Source organism: Pelodiscus sinensis, chromosome 5 (genome assembly GCF_052426305.1).
Source record: "Pelodiscus sinensis isolate ZL-2025 chromosome 5, ASM5242630v1, whole genome shotgun sequence".
NCBI classification, from domain to species: Eukaryota; Metazoa; Chordata; order Testudines; family Trionychidae; genus Pelodiscus; species Pelodiscus sinensis.
This window is the reverse complement of record NC_143056.1, coordinates 75535123-75549904: the sequence shown is the minus strand read 5'-3', so window position 1 is coordinate 75549904 and position 14782 is coordinate 75535123. Positions and strand designations below refer to the sequence as shown.

Genomic DNA, 14782 nt, shown 5'->3' with positions numbered 1-14782 from the left:
AATAACAATGCAGAAGCTGAAAACAATCTGTCAATATTATAGCAACCCTTTATTAGCAAACAGCCACCAGTGTGCTAATAATACAACACATATGCCTGCAATTAAAGAGAATCTATAATAATCATACCAATTAATATTTTCTTTAGCTAGGTACGGCAATATGAAACAAGATGGGGGGGGGACACAATGGGGAAAGGTGGTTCTTAGGTTTATTATACAGCATCCAGCAATTTAAGATTCAGCAGGATTTTTAAAATATATATTTGAGAGAGAGAGCGTGTGCTCACCCTTGGAGCTCATTGCAGCATCAAAGGAACCCTTTTTGTAGCCAGATACTATTTAATGACAGGTATTTCTAAAAAGATCCCGGGATGGAAAGCGCAAAATGTTTTACATCTGTTAATGACTTTCATGTGAAAGGGGGTTATCCTAATTTCATAGAAGAGGAAATTAAGGCACAGAAACCTAGTCCACATTAGCATTTTCTGATATGCCATTCCCAACAAGTACAGATCCAAGCATGGGTAGAAGTCACAAAAAAGATTTGTCTGGTTTTTTTTTTACCACGTCATCTAATCCTTGTCAAATCACACATGGAGCTGCGCCCATTCGAAATTAAAATCCCGGTGTAGACACAATCAAAGCAAGTAACCTGTCACAGGAAGTCTGCCAAAGAGCTACGAACAGAACTCAGGTCTCCTGACTCCCAGACTTTTGCTTTGACCACAGAGATTTATCTTTCCTCTCTAAAGATCACAGTATTTGACAGGAAGAAAGCTTGTCAGATGCATTTCCAAAGTACATGATATGAAGACAGTGGTGTCTCAGACTCTGAAACCTCTTGAGGAGGAGAGGAAGAGTCAAAAGCCCTCTGCTTAGTTTTTTTATATTTTCAGAACCATTTTAAAGCCATCAAATCATTTAAGGAAAGCTCATTGGGAAAGAAACCTCTGAACACTTTTGCAATCTAACTGCCTATAGCAGTGGTCCCCAACCATTTGGGGTTCCCGGGCGCCAGGGGGCCCCCCCGAGCAGAGCCCCCCCGAGCAGAGCCCCCCCCCCATAGCCGCATTCCCGGGGCCGGCGCTGGCGCTCTCTTCCCCCCACCCTTCCCCAAGCGCCGCGCGCCCGGGGCCGGCGCTGGCGCTCTCTCCCTCCCTCCCCCATGCGCCGCGGGGGGGTCAATCCGCGGCACCCCCGGGGCCGGCGCTCACCGTGCGCCACGTGCCCGGGGCTGGCTCTGGCACCGCGCATGCGCCACGTGCCCGGGGCCAGGCCAGCCCTGAGCACTTGGCAGGCGCAGACAAATGCCCCCGCGGGCACCATGTTGGGGACCACGGGCCTATAGAATTGTCCTTCCCTGAACAGACTAGGACAGCCCAATTCCCATTCCTTGTCTAGTAAAGTATCTGTAGACTGTTCAGTGGCACACACTGAACTTATCTTCACAGCTACCCTTTGAGACAGGTAAGGAGATACAGAAGGATTAAGATATTTGCCTAAAGTCACAGAAGAGGTTTCTTGCAGGGATATAATTAGAACAGAGATTCCCCTCAACTGCAGTCCAATGCCTAGACCATCAACCAATTGCTTTCTAAGAGGGCCCCTTAGACAAATCAGAGGTTATGAACTGAAGCATTTAAATCATACTCTAAATGTATCTAGATTAGGGGTCGGCAATGTACAGCACGTGTGCCATAAGTGGCAGGCAAGATGATTTTTTGTTGCACTCACAGCATAGAGAAGGGGGCTGGGTGGCCCAGCAAGTGGAGCGGGAGGCATGATCCTGTACTGGGCTCCCTGTCCCTGAGGCATGCAGCTCCCAGGAGCTAAGGGATTAACACTCCCCTTCCTCCCGTTACAGGCTTTGCCTCCTGCCCAGGGAAGGGGCAGGGCTAGGGCTGCTCGGCAAAGCGGGGTGTTATGGCCGGTCACACATGCTGCTGCCTCCTCCATGGGGTGCTGGGGCCCAAGCTACGCCGCAGCTGTTCCCCAGAACCCCACTGTGCCCAGCTGGGGGCTGGAGACAGCCCTGGGCAACCCTGGGCTCTGCCTGCCCCAACCCCAGAGCCACAGTCTGCAAGTGAGGGGCAAGTCCCAGGCAAAGGGCTGGGCCAGACAGGGAAGTGACTCTGTCCCCCCACAGCCCCTCTTTGCCCCAGTGCTGCTCCCAGGTGGCTGCGAGTCCCAGCACTGCTGCCCTGCCGGTGAGTGCGCTGGGGGCACAGGGATGAGGGGGCAGGATGGGAGGTGGCAGGGCTTGCACTGAGGGATATGGGGAAAAGTGGAATCTTACCACACCACTTCTGAAAGGTTGCTGACCCCGATCTAGATACTCATTCAGATTACTCCGCCTCTAAACAATCCAATTGTGGAGACAGAGCTGCCAAAGCAATTCCACACATGGAATAATTCAAACTATGGATGTAAAAGCCCGTTTAATCAGTTAAATGTAATGTTAATAGGTTAACTGATTAAAGGGAGCGCACTCCAGCCCAGCTGGCCTGTAGTGCATACTCCCTGCCCCTTGTAAATAGGGGCTGCTATGGCTGGGCTGGAGTGCCCCTGCGAGCCGCATGTTGTGGCCAGGTTGGAGCACCCCCCACCGATAGGTGGGCCCTGCAGGACTGCAGCAGCCTCCAGCCGACAGGGACCTGCTCCAGCCCCCACCAGTTAACTGGACTGGAAAGCCTCACCCGTTTGTGAGGCTTACAGTTTAACCCTTCACATCCCTAGTTTAAGTTGCATTTTTTATTTTATTTTTTTTTTTTTGCTTACTGGCTTTAAAAATCCCCTTCACAATCCTTTACCAAATCAACTTCAAGAAACTTTAACACCCATCAAGGGATCCTCGGTCCAGTTGCTGCTTCCCAATCTTCTGGGATGTGATGCTCCCCACTGCCTTCCATCTCGCCCAAGGCAAAGCCTGCTGGATAATTCAAAGGTAAGGTGCCACAGAAAAGACTAAATTAGATAACTGACTATAATTCCCTGTAGGGATGAACCAGGGTTTAAAATATAGTCCATACAGATGTCAGCTTTTGTGTAGCCTATTGGCAGTGGTAGAAATTCCTTCAGTCTGGCAGAGTAAGCTTCCAATAGTTAACATGCTTATCCTGCAGCCTCTCTTGTTCTGAATCCAAACTAAACACTAGAAGCATGGATATATTCAGTTTAAAAAAAAGAAGAAAAGCAAAAGTGGCCCATTTTCACTGTAACACATTGCTCACTTTTAAAAAAGCACACCATCTGGGCTGAATAAAATGGGTCTTGTGTTTCATTTTAAAAGGGGATTGGATGAGGGAAACCAGTCTGGTTTCAATAGCTACTTCCAAAAAATGCTGGCATCTGAATATAGAATATTTGCTAAAAATCCAGCAACAATCCCCACTCCCCACCAAAAAAAACAAGCCACGACTGAGCACTCCATGTTCTATCAGCACAGATGGAAATGGGTATTACTGACAGGGCACCTTTAACATCCAGGTTCCAAAGCCCTTTAAAAACTACAGGACACAGCACCACTGAAACGCAGCCACCCCCAGCACAATAACCAGAGTAAGTGACATTATGGGCCACAGGCATCAAGACAAAATGCTGCACGAAGTTCAATAGGATCTGACACACTGAGCTGTGCTGGGCTCCCAGCTGCAGGTCCTTCTGCTCCAGGGCGCTCTCATCCAGGAACAACAGTGGTCATGCCGGATCATAGATGTTGCCAGACCAGAGAGTCCCTGGTTTAGAAAGGAGCAATCTGTACTGCACAAGCAAGTGCAAAAGAAATAACCATTTAGATCCTGTTAGCCAAATGTGTTGGGAGGAAGAAAGTAAGAGAGCTTACTAGCACTCGGTATACAGGCAGTCCCCGGGTTACGTACAAGATAGGGACTGTAGGTTTGTTCTTAAGCTGAATTTGTATGTACATATTGTAGGGGAAACTCTAGCCAAACATTTCTCCAGAGCTCAGTTTTATTCTCCCACACCTCACTTCCCTCAGTCCTTTATTCTCAAGCTGAGGTGTCTGCTGAGAAAAGCCGCTCTACGTCTCCCTAGTCTGCTGGGGGCGGGGGGGCACTAGCTTCACGTCTCCCTGGTCTGCTGGGGGGAAGCAGCTAGTGCGGGGTTGCCTCACCCCGTTTGTAAGTAGGGATCCAATGTAAGTCGGATCCATGTAACCCGGGGACTGCCTGTACCGAAATGTGGAGGCAGTGCTGACTTGTGCTCACAGCAGAACACTGAATATATGCGTTTTGCTCTCGGCTTTACAATTGATTCTCTGCATACAAGCCACTGAACACCTCTACATCAGTTTACCCATCTGTAAAATGGAGATCGAGTAATTTAGCACTCTGAGCAATAGGTGTATTAAGTTTGCCAGCCACCTTGAAATCCCCTGTTAACAGCACCACACAAGTAAATAAAGTAAGAATACAAAAACTCATTTTCCTTTTCATTTCTTCTTAAATAATTAGATTTGATGCCACCCAATGAGTTTGTCTACAGCTGTTTGTTTGTCAACCTGTCTCCTAAATCCCTGTAGAGACCAGGCTCCAGCTGGATTTGCTTTTGTCTGCATTGCTGCCAAATAGGCATTGGCAGAACAAAAGACAAGCATCCCAATATACTTCCAAGCTGGCTCCGAGAAGTGACTGATGAGACAGGCTAGCTCTCTCTGGATCCATCAACAGCACATAAACCATCTGTCACAAGCAAAGAAAGGGACACTTGCTAGCGATTATTTGAAGACTTGTAATCTCTAAACAATTTTAATCCCTCTCCCCCACCTACCTCCATTTAAATTGCTTGATTACATTTCTGATGCATGCAACATTAGAAGTGGTGAGGGTTACTTGCGAACACAGAGACACAGGTATAATATAATGATGTCAATTCATAAGTAACATGTTTACAGAATGGACAAATGTAAAACCTCTGATTTAAGGAATTCCCTCTTCCCCCCAAATTTTTGTACTCAATTGGCAACCCATGACAACAGCTGGGCCAACCTGTATTTGATCTTTAGCATTTATATGATTTCAGAATGGATCTTGTCTAGCTATACAAGGCAAAATCAGAAATCCCTTACAATAAGCCATATCTAAGGTCATGGAGACAAATAATTTGACAATCAATGTTTACAAAACACAAACATAAAATACTGAATCTCACCATTTTTGCAGCAATCTAGTTTTTATGAAGAGGGCATATTCAATTATAAAGAATGTGTAAGTGGCAAGAAAAAATACGTTGCTATTTATCCGAAAACCAAATATATTCCCTTCTTATCCTCACTAGTGGAGTGTGACATTGTGCCTCCATTCTAGTTCAAATATTCCCACCCTCATAACTTCTTCCTTCTGACCTTCTTCCTCAGTGCAGGGGTCTGTTTGGTCTTATATATCTGGAAAGTACTCACCATCTTATCAGCACTAATGTACCTCGTTAGAATAATAAGGTGATGACTTTACTTTCTATTCCAAGCATCACATAGCATTACGATGTTACACAACTGCCATGCGCCACTCCAGAGATGGATGCATTTCACAGCTGGGTACAACAATTTGTGTGTACACTTTGTGTGCATCACTTGAGGATCTTTCTAAATTAAATGTGCTACTAAAATGTTAGTTAATTAACTGATTTGCCTCTTCTTTCTGACTAGGACAGGGCACTTTTTGTACAAGGATTGAACTGTGGACCACTGGGACTATTTTAAATCCCACAGTATGGTATGACTGGGCTTCACAGCTGGGGATTTCTGGTGAAATCCCCAGTCTTGAGTTTAGCTGTCTCTACTACAGCTGTTCTTTCTGCTGGTATAGAGACAAAAACACATATGGCCAAAGCTCAGGAGGCCTGCTTTGTGGTGGGGAAAAAAAGAGGGACATTGACTGTAAACAGCCCACGCAGAATCAGTAGGTGACACCAACCCAATACAAAAACTTAAAACTAGAATGGGAAAAAGGTGGAGAAGGGAAAGGGCTTTTTATTTAATTACCAAACTGAGTGCAGAGAAATTGCTGGGCCTGTAGGAAGGAATGTTTGTAGTGATAAACAGGAGAGAAATCAATGGAAAGGAAAAGTCAAACATTGCCCCTGTTTAACTTAAGTTACCCAGCCAGGTCTCTTCTTTATAAGAGAGCAAAGATAAATATCCCCAAATTCTAGTGTGCCACTTATCCAAGGTCTCAAAGCCGTTTAATGCCTGAATGGAACTCATCTCCACCAAATTTAGACATAACAGGTCTTGAAGATAAAGCCCACGGAATAGCCGATTCTGAAGAAACAGAATCTACTCAAAGATGTCACCAGCCAGTGCTTAAATCTCGTCTACTAGTCAGCTGCACAAACACAGAGACATAACCCTGAGAATTACTGAGTGTCCTGAACTCCGATCACACTTCACTGGGAGTCAGCTGTGCTCAGCACCTCATAGGACCATAGCATATGACCTGCTCTCAAGAAGTCTGCTTACCCTATGTAATTGAGAGAGACCCTGTTGACGTTGCACATTACTATAGTCTGGTACCAACATGTAAATGCTGTGAAAACCTGGCAAAAAGGGTTTTCCACATTGAACATTAGAAAGACTGACTCCCTCAATTTCTTTCCTTTCGAACACAATGGGTGTGTGCTGTCAGTATAATGCTATTTATTTGTGTTGCTGTAAGTAATTAAGGGTTCCCGACTGATATCTACATTCACTGTACTTGGCTCTGTACATACACATAGGAGACAGCCCTTGCCCCAAACAGCTTACAGACTAAACAGGTAAGACAAGAAAGGGCAGAGGAAAAGAGACATGGGAATGAAAATTTGCCTGAGCTCACAAAGCAGGTCAGTGACAGGTCTCCCAAATCCCAGTCCAGCACCCTATCCAGTCCAGCACCCTACCCACTGAACTCAGCTGTCTCTTAGTCAGGGGTGGGCACTAAAATAAATGGCCACCCAACAGGGTTAGTCTCTGGCGGACGCTCATTTCTGTATTTATCCACAGGTATCGGGTGATCGCAGCTCTCGTGGGCTGTGGATCACCATTTGCAGCCAATGGGAGAGGTGTGAAGTGGCGCAGACCTGCTTCCCATCACTCCCATTGGCCGTGAACAACGATCTGCGGCCAACGAGAACTGCGATTGCCCAATACCTGCGGAGATGCAGGTAAATATAGAGCTGGTCAGCCCGCCAGGGACTAATCTTGTGGACTGGATCTGGCCCACAGGCTGGAATTTGCTCACTCCTGCTCTTAGCTCAGGTCTACAATGCAATGACTCAGGCCCATGTGGTTTGGACTAAGCAGCACAGCTCAAGGCCCTATGATCCTCCCACCTGGCAGCATGCTAGAGGCCTACACTGCAGCCTGAACCCAAACTTCTACACTGCAATTAAGAAGTCCTTTATAGCCCCCTGCCCCCACACCCAATCCCATATTAGATGGCATGGGCCAGCCACAGGATTTTAATTGTGGCCTCAAAAACCATGAGCTCATCACTAAACTGTGACTAGGATGGCAAGGTTACTAGGTCTTTCAACATTCTGCATAATTAAGCTCTCAACCCCTAAAAACGACATATGGTGCATTTTGGATGTTACAGAGAAGAACTCAGGGTGAAAGAGTTAAGCCCTTACTATCCTATAAGAATAAAGCTCTTGATCCCTTGTAGTCATTGGAGACTAAAGAAATGTGCAGCTCTGTGACACTAAGTCTCCACTAATGGGAGACAGTGGGGCTTATTGCAAGATTCCTGCATCACACAGATAAGGACAGCAGGGCATGGCTTCTACCCATTGAGTGTAATGGGCATTTGAATAACTTGGTGATCTGAAGAGGATTTCCCCCATAAAAGTCACCGTATATACTCGAGTATAAGCCGAGTTTTTCAGCACATTTTTTGTGCTGAATAATGCCCCCCTCGGCTTATACTCGAGTCAGCGTCTCGAGAACAGCGTCTCGGGCGGGCTCAGCGCGTCTCTGCCGCTGGCCAGGTCTAGCCGGGTCTAGCCCCGGAAGTCGGGGCGAGAAAGCCCCGTTCGTAAGCTGCTCCGGTGCCCCTGGTCTGCTGGAGACCGTCTCCAGCAGACCAGGGGCACCGGGCGGGTTCCCGCGCTTCTGAGGCTTTGCCAGAGCAAAGCCTCAGAGGCGCGGGACCCCCCCGCGGCTGCGGCTTCAGTCCGGGAGCCTGTGGTCTGCTGGGGACGGTCCCCAGCAGACCACAGGCTCCCGGACTGAAGCCGCAGCCACGGCGGGGTCCCTCCCTCTGAGGCTTTGCCAGAGCAAAGCCTCAGAGGCTCTGCTCCCCGTGTCCCTGGTCTGCTGGGGAGGGGGGGGCGCAGCTAGTGTGCTCCCCCCCCCCCAGCAGACCAGGCTTTTGTTTTGGACTCTGGGGCAGAGCAGCTGGGGCGCTGCCGATTGGTCCTGCAGCGCCCGCTCTGGGCACTACTGGACCAACCCGGAAGCACCCCAGCTGCTCTGCCCCAGGTCCTGATTCAGCCGCTGCTGGTCAGTTTCAGCAGCGGCTGAATCAGGACGCCTGGGGCAGAGCAGATGGGGTGCTGCTAGGTTGGTCCAGTAGCACCCAGGAGCGGCGCTACTGGAGCAGCCCAGCAGCACCCCAGCTGCTCTGCCCCAGGCGTCCCCAAGTCAGCTTCTGCTGAAACTGACCAGCGCTGACTACAGGAAGCCCCAGGCAGAGTTGCTCTGCCCCGGGCTTCCTGGAATCAGCTGCTGATCAGTTTCAGCAGCAGCTGACTTGGGGACGCCTGGGGTTCTTAAGTTGATTCTGTATGTAAGTCAGAACTGGCGGTCAGTTTCAGCAGCGGCTGAATCTGGACGCCAGTTCCGACTTACATACAGATTCAATTTAAGAACAAACCTACAGTCCCTATCTTGTACGTAACCCGGGGACTGCCTGTACTGTTTTATTAAAAATATTTAATCTGTCAAACTGCTGAATAGTTTCATATTAGTACAGTAACTTACGCCAGATTGTTAGTGCACTAAACACAAGAAAGACTGAATACTAGGACAATTGTCTGAAGAAATGTATTTAATACAACTGAATATTGGAAGGTACGTAGGAACAATTAAAGGGTTCTACTTTAAAAGAAATTACTGCCCTTCCCTGGTGGATTTGACTAAATGTTGTAGATAGAAATTCATTATACTCTTGGGTCTCGTTTATATACCAGTTGAATGACAATTGGTTTTGCCAGTATTTCACAATAAACTTTTAAAGAGAATTTATAATCCAGAGCATATTAAAAGTGCTCAGTTCAGTTCCTAAAACTTGTGAAAAGAAATGAAATGCCACATGTAGCTTTATAGGAACTTTTTAAAAAATGATATATTAAAAGGGTATAAAACATTTCTAAGATTAAGTTGGAAGTATTTTACTTAAACTTTCATGTACTTGAATAGCTGCTGTAGATTGGCAATGATGCTACATTAGGTGCTATTTTTACTTGTTGTGGAAGAGGGCGGCAGATTTACTATATTTTTCTTTCAACTTTTTCTACATACTGCATTTTGATGTTCGTAGAGCTGGGACTGCTTCTAAGTGAGTTAAATACATTCCAATATGCTTTCTTAAAAAACTACTCCATAATAGTTTGTCAGTGATGATGACAATGTCTATGCTGATAACCTCACACCAGCTGAAGCTCTGTTTGGACATACAGATGATGATGAGGAGAACTCCAGTTTTGAAGGATTTTAGCTCTTGTGTGTTAGCTTGGTTGCTGATTGAGCTAAGGTTGTTGTACTTTTAAAGTTACGGTATTTTTGATACCATATTGTTTTTGTTGACCCCCTTTTCCACTTACAGAGCTAGGTTATTGTTTTTCTTTGAAATAAATATTCATGTAATTTTATTGGTATCTATCTTCATTTTTTACATTTACCAGTAGCTGCCTCATTTCCTACCCTAGGCTTATACTCGAGTCAATACTTTTTCCCAGTTCTTTGTGGTAAAATTAGGTGCCTCGGCTTATATTCGGGTCGGCTTATACTCGAGTATATACGGTACTCCCCAATGAAAAATCACTTGCTGATTACAGACGGAGGTTCTGCAATACCCACCCACCCTTACTGTACGCTAAGCATTCCAGACTATTTTTTTAAAGCACTCCAGATTCTTCAGTGATTTTAAGCAAACTGACTTGTCTACTCTTAAAGTCGGTGTATAAATAATAAGATTATGCATTCATGTAGTGCTGTTTATCCCAGTTATTTCTTCTTCATGTTTTCCTAAGTTCTTAAACATTATCTCTGGGTATCATAGAAAGAGTTAGCACAAGCATGAATAAAAATCTAAAATATAAGATTATGCCCCCACCAAACCCAGCTACTAATCTTTAATTTAGAGCTAAATTCAGGTTCACAAGCTTGGATCTATTTTTATGCATGCAAGTATTCCCATTGACTTCACTGGGACCACTCATGCTTAGAAATACACAGCTGGCCCAAATCAGCTGACCGCATCTCATGGGGCTGTACACTTGCTATGCTGATGTTTGGATCTGGGCTGGAGCCAGAATTTTGAGACTCCATGAGCTGGAGGGTGCCAACTACCAAACATTTACACAGCAATACTAGAGTTCTGCAGCCTTAGCCCCCGAGCCAGAGTCAGGTAGGCTAGACCAGCCAGATATGCTTACTGGCTGTGTAGACATCCTCTAAAGGTTTTCAGAGTCTGGACAGTTTTAAATCTCCAAAAGATGGCATCTCCATCAACACACTGTCCTTCAAAAAATCACCCACAGGTTCTGGTTCAGAAGGAAGGACAATGCTGGCCTCTCCTAATATCATCCTAGCACTAGAGCACTATCCCTTTTTAAAGCCTCGCATCTCACAAGTCAACACCTAAAAGTGGTAGTGCTCTGCCTTGCAGACTGATCTTTTAGAAATTCAGCTGCATACCCAGTGAACATATGTACTCCTAAGCTGGAAAGCAGATCTACCCTTTTCTGAAACAGCTCCAACTTTCTCAGCACTGTTAGTGCCAACAGCTTGGTTTACACCCTTATAGAATATCAGAGTGCTAAGTCCTAAGCGAGTAACTGTCACACACAATTTGGTTTTGATGGCATTCATATTACCAGTTTATGGAACTATATCTCTTTCAAAAAAGTTATTGGGCTAAAAATATGTGTCTTAGTTTAACTTCTTAAATCTGAAGTTGATGACAGAGCGTGAAAGTGAAGTTGGCAAAAATAAGGATGCCGTGTGCTACAGCACACAGCAACACAACACCACAGCACAAGCAGCTTAACAGCAGGACAGCATGAACAGATGAAGTTCAACAACTCATTCTGTATATTCAAACACACTAAACTCAGAATAATATGGGTTTGTATTTACAGCTTCTACAATCAAGGAATCTCACACACTTTAGGGAAGAGGCAAGACACCAACAGAGCATTAAGTCAAATATTTTAATATTTTATACACACACTGCCTTTAATCTTAAAAAAAAAAAAAAAAAAAAAAAAATCGGTGCTTCCCAAAACCACATACACTATACAATCCTCGGTCACCAAATCCAGCCATCTTTGAGATGAAGAGCGACAGAAAACAAAACAGAACACGCTAGGTAACTTGGGGGCAACAAAAGAGAAGGTTCGCTAAGGACAATTGCACAGAACTGTAGTATCGTAGTTCAAATCTCTGCAGACTCCCTCTCCCATAGAAAACCACAAAGTACCTGCTTATCTACTTCTGAAGAGTCACAGAAATGTGAGTCACAGAAATGTCAGACTAGAACAGATCTTGTGGTAGGTCACCTAGTTGAGTTCTCTGTGCTGAGGCAGGACTAAGTATTATCTAGACTGTCCCCTAGAAATGCTTGTCTAACCTGCTCTTTAAAATCTCCAATGATGGAGAATCCATTAGGTGTCACAGGACTCCTCGTTGCTTTTACAATCTTCTTAGATAATTTGGTCCAGTTCTTAACCATACTGACAGTTAGGAAGTTTTTCCTGATATTAAACCTAAACCTCTCTTCTTGCAATGTATTCTGGGATGCAGCTTGCTTTTCATCCCATTCTCCAGATGCTAAGGGAGTGAGGAGAAAATCCTTGAATTCTGTGTATGCCCCTCATACACCAGCCTGGTGGGCCCGATCCTTACTTTTAAGCTTTCCACAACCCCCCCCCCCCCCCCCCGAAGTACCATCATGGACCACCAGGAGTCCGTGAACCACAGTTTGGGTACCACTGCTTTGGAGCATAGGAGTGAAATTCAAAATGATCAGGACAAACTGGAAAAATGGTCTGATGTAAATAGGATTAAATTCAATAAGGACAAATGCAAATTACTCCACTTAGGAAGGAACAATCAGTTGCACACAAACAAAATGGAAAATGACTGTCTAGGAAGGGATGTAGGGATCGTAGTGGCTAAGCTAAATCCGAGTCAACACATTCACAAAAATAGCAAACATCGTTCTGGGATGTATTAACAGGAGTGATGTAGGCAAGACTCGAGAAGTAATTCTTCCACTCTACTCAGCGCTGATTAGGCCTCAGCTGGAGTATTGTGTGTAGTCCCAGCTGCCAAATTTTAGAAAAGATGCAGACAAATTGGAAAGAGTCCAGAGAATAGCAACCAAAATATTTATAGGTCTAGAAAACATGACCTACGAGGAAAGACTAAGTATTTGGGTTTGTTTAAATCTGGAAAAAAGAGACAGAGGGGATATGGTAACAGCTTTGTACCAAACAGGTTTCAAGGAGGAGGGAGAAAATTATTCTCCTTAACCTCTGATGATAGGACAAGAGTCAATGAGCTTAAATTGCAGTAAGGGAAGTTTAGGTTGGACACTAGGGAAAAAACTTCCTAACTGTCAGGGTGGTTAACTACGAGAATAAATTTCCTAAGGAGGTTGTGGAATCTCCATCATTGAAGATTTTTAGCAGGTTAAACAAACACTGATCATGGATGGTCTAAATCTGTGGTGTTCAACATACTAGCTATTTGGCTGATTGAGTGTGACTAGCTTGCTCTAGCCATAGCCACTCTAGTGGCAGAACTGGTTGGACACTAAGGGTGTGTCTAGACTACAGAGATTTTTTTTTTTAAAAAAGTGGCCTTTTTTCGAAAAAATCTTTTACCTGCGTCTAGACTGCTGCCGCATTCTGGCGGCAGTAAATCGAAAGAACGCTGCAGTTTTGTCAACCACAGAAAACCTTGTTTTATGAGTAATGCCTTTTTTGGAAAGTGCTCTTTTGAAAAAAGGCGCTATGTAATGCAAACTGTGCTTTTTCAAAAGAGAGCACCCAAACTGCCTGGGTGCTCTCTTTCGAAAAAGCGGCTTGCTTTTTCGAAAGTACTGATTGTAGTCTAGACGCTCTTTTTCGAAAGAGGTTTTTTCAAAAGTATCTTTTGAAAAAGCCTCTTTGAAAAAGGCGTGTAGTCTAGACGTAGCCCAAGGGTCTAGATGGTGCTTGGTCCTGCTTTGAGTGCAGGGGACTGGAGCAGATGACCTCTCAAGGTTTCTTCCAGGTCTATGATTCTTTTTCTAAACCTTTAATCAGTTTTGTTGCTTTACTCTGGATTTCTTCTAATTTGTCCACATCTTTCCTGCAGTATGGTGCCCAGAACTTGACACAATACTCCAGTTGAGTCCTCACCAGCACTGACTAGAGTGGAAGAATTATTTTGAGTCCTGCTTACATCCCTCATGCTAATATATCCCAGAATTACGTCAATGGGGAAGGATAGGGAGAGACTGTAACAATACTACATTGTTGTCTCTTATTTAGTTTATGACCACTATAACTCCCCAACCCCAAATTTTTCTACAGGACTCCTTCGTAGGCAGTCATTTCCCATTTTGTATGTAGGCAGCTCATTATTCCTTCCCTCAGTGCATTACTTTGCATCTGTCGTATTGAATTTCATCCTAGTTCATACCATTTCATTTCTCCAGTCTGTCAAGATCATTTTGAATTCTAATCCAGTCCTCCAAAGTGCTTGCAACCCCTCTCAGCTTGCTATCATCTTCAGACTCTGAAAGCACACTTTCAATGCCAGTATCCAAAACATTTAGGAAAATATCAAATAGAAATGGACCCAGGACAGAACCATGAGGGACCCTACTTCATATGTCCCTCCAGCTTGACTCTTTTACTATAGATTTCCAACTAGTAGTGCACCCACCTTATAGTAGGTTTGTCTAGAATAGACTATGTTTCTCTTGTTTTCTTATGAGACCATATCAAAAGTTTTTCTAAAGTTGAACTATTACATCTGCTGCTTACCCCCATCCACATGATACACTGTCATAGCGGATATTAGATTGGTTTGACAGGATTTGGTCTTGATGAACCTATACTGACTCTTGCTTACTACTCAGAAATCTCTTCAGTCAGCTCCCTGAATTTTCTAAGAACACTTCATTACTTCATTTAGACCAGGCATGTCCAAAGTCCGGCCCGCGGGCCAATTGCGGCCCGTGTTCCAGTTTTATACGGCCCCACAACTAATTTGGCAATATCTATCTTTTATGGCCCCCAACGAATCCATATGTATTGAGATGAATACATTGTAAAATCTCAGTTAATGTCAGTTGGTCTAAATCAGTTATAAATATATTTGGACACAACATATATACTTGGTGTTATGTTCCTGTTCATATTTTTTTAACTTAAAAGTTGACAGACAACCTTTATTACCAATAATATGTACTTTACAATGTTCCTGACATATATTTCAGCTTCCTGGATTTTTTTTTTCATCTGGCCTTCAGATATGAAAGATAGAGTGATTTAACACCTGTTTAGATTT

The 14782-nt window shown here is 44.6% G+C and overlaps 1 protein-coding gene across 4 annotated transcripts in view; it reads right to left on the bottom strand.

Moving 5' to 3' along the window:
- Positions 1–14782, bottom strand: part of LDLRAD3 (low density lipoprotein receptor class A domain containing 3) — a 181770-nt gene that overhangs the window by 114395 nt on the left and 52593 nt on the right. The window lies entirely within an intron of this gene.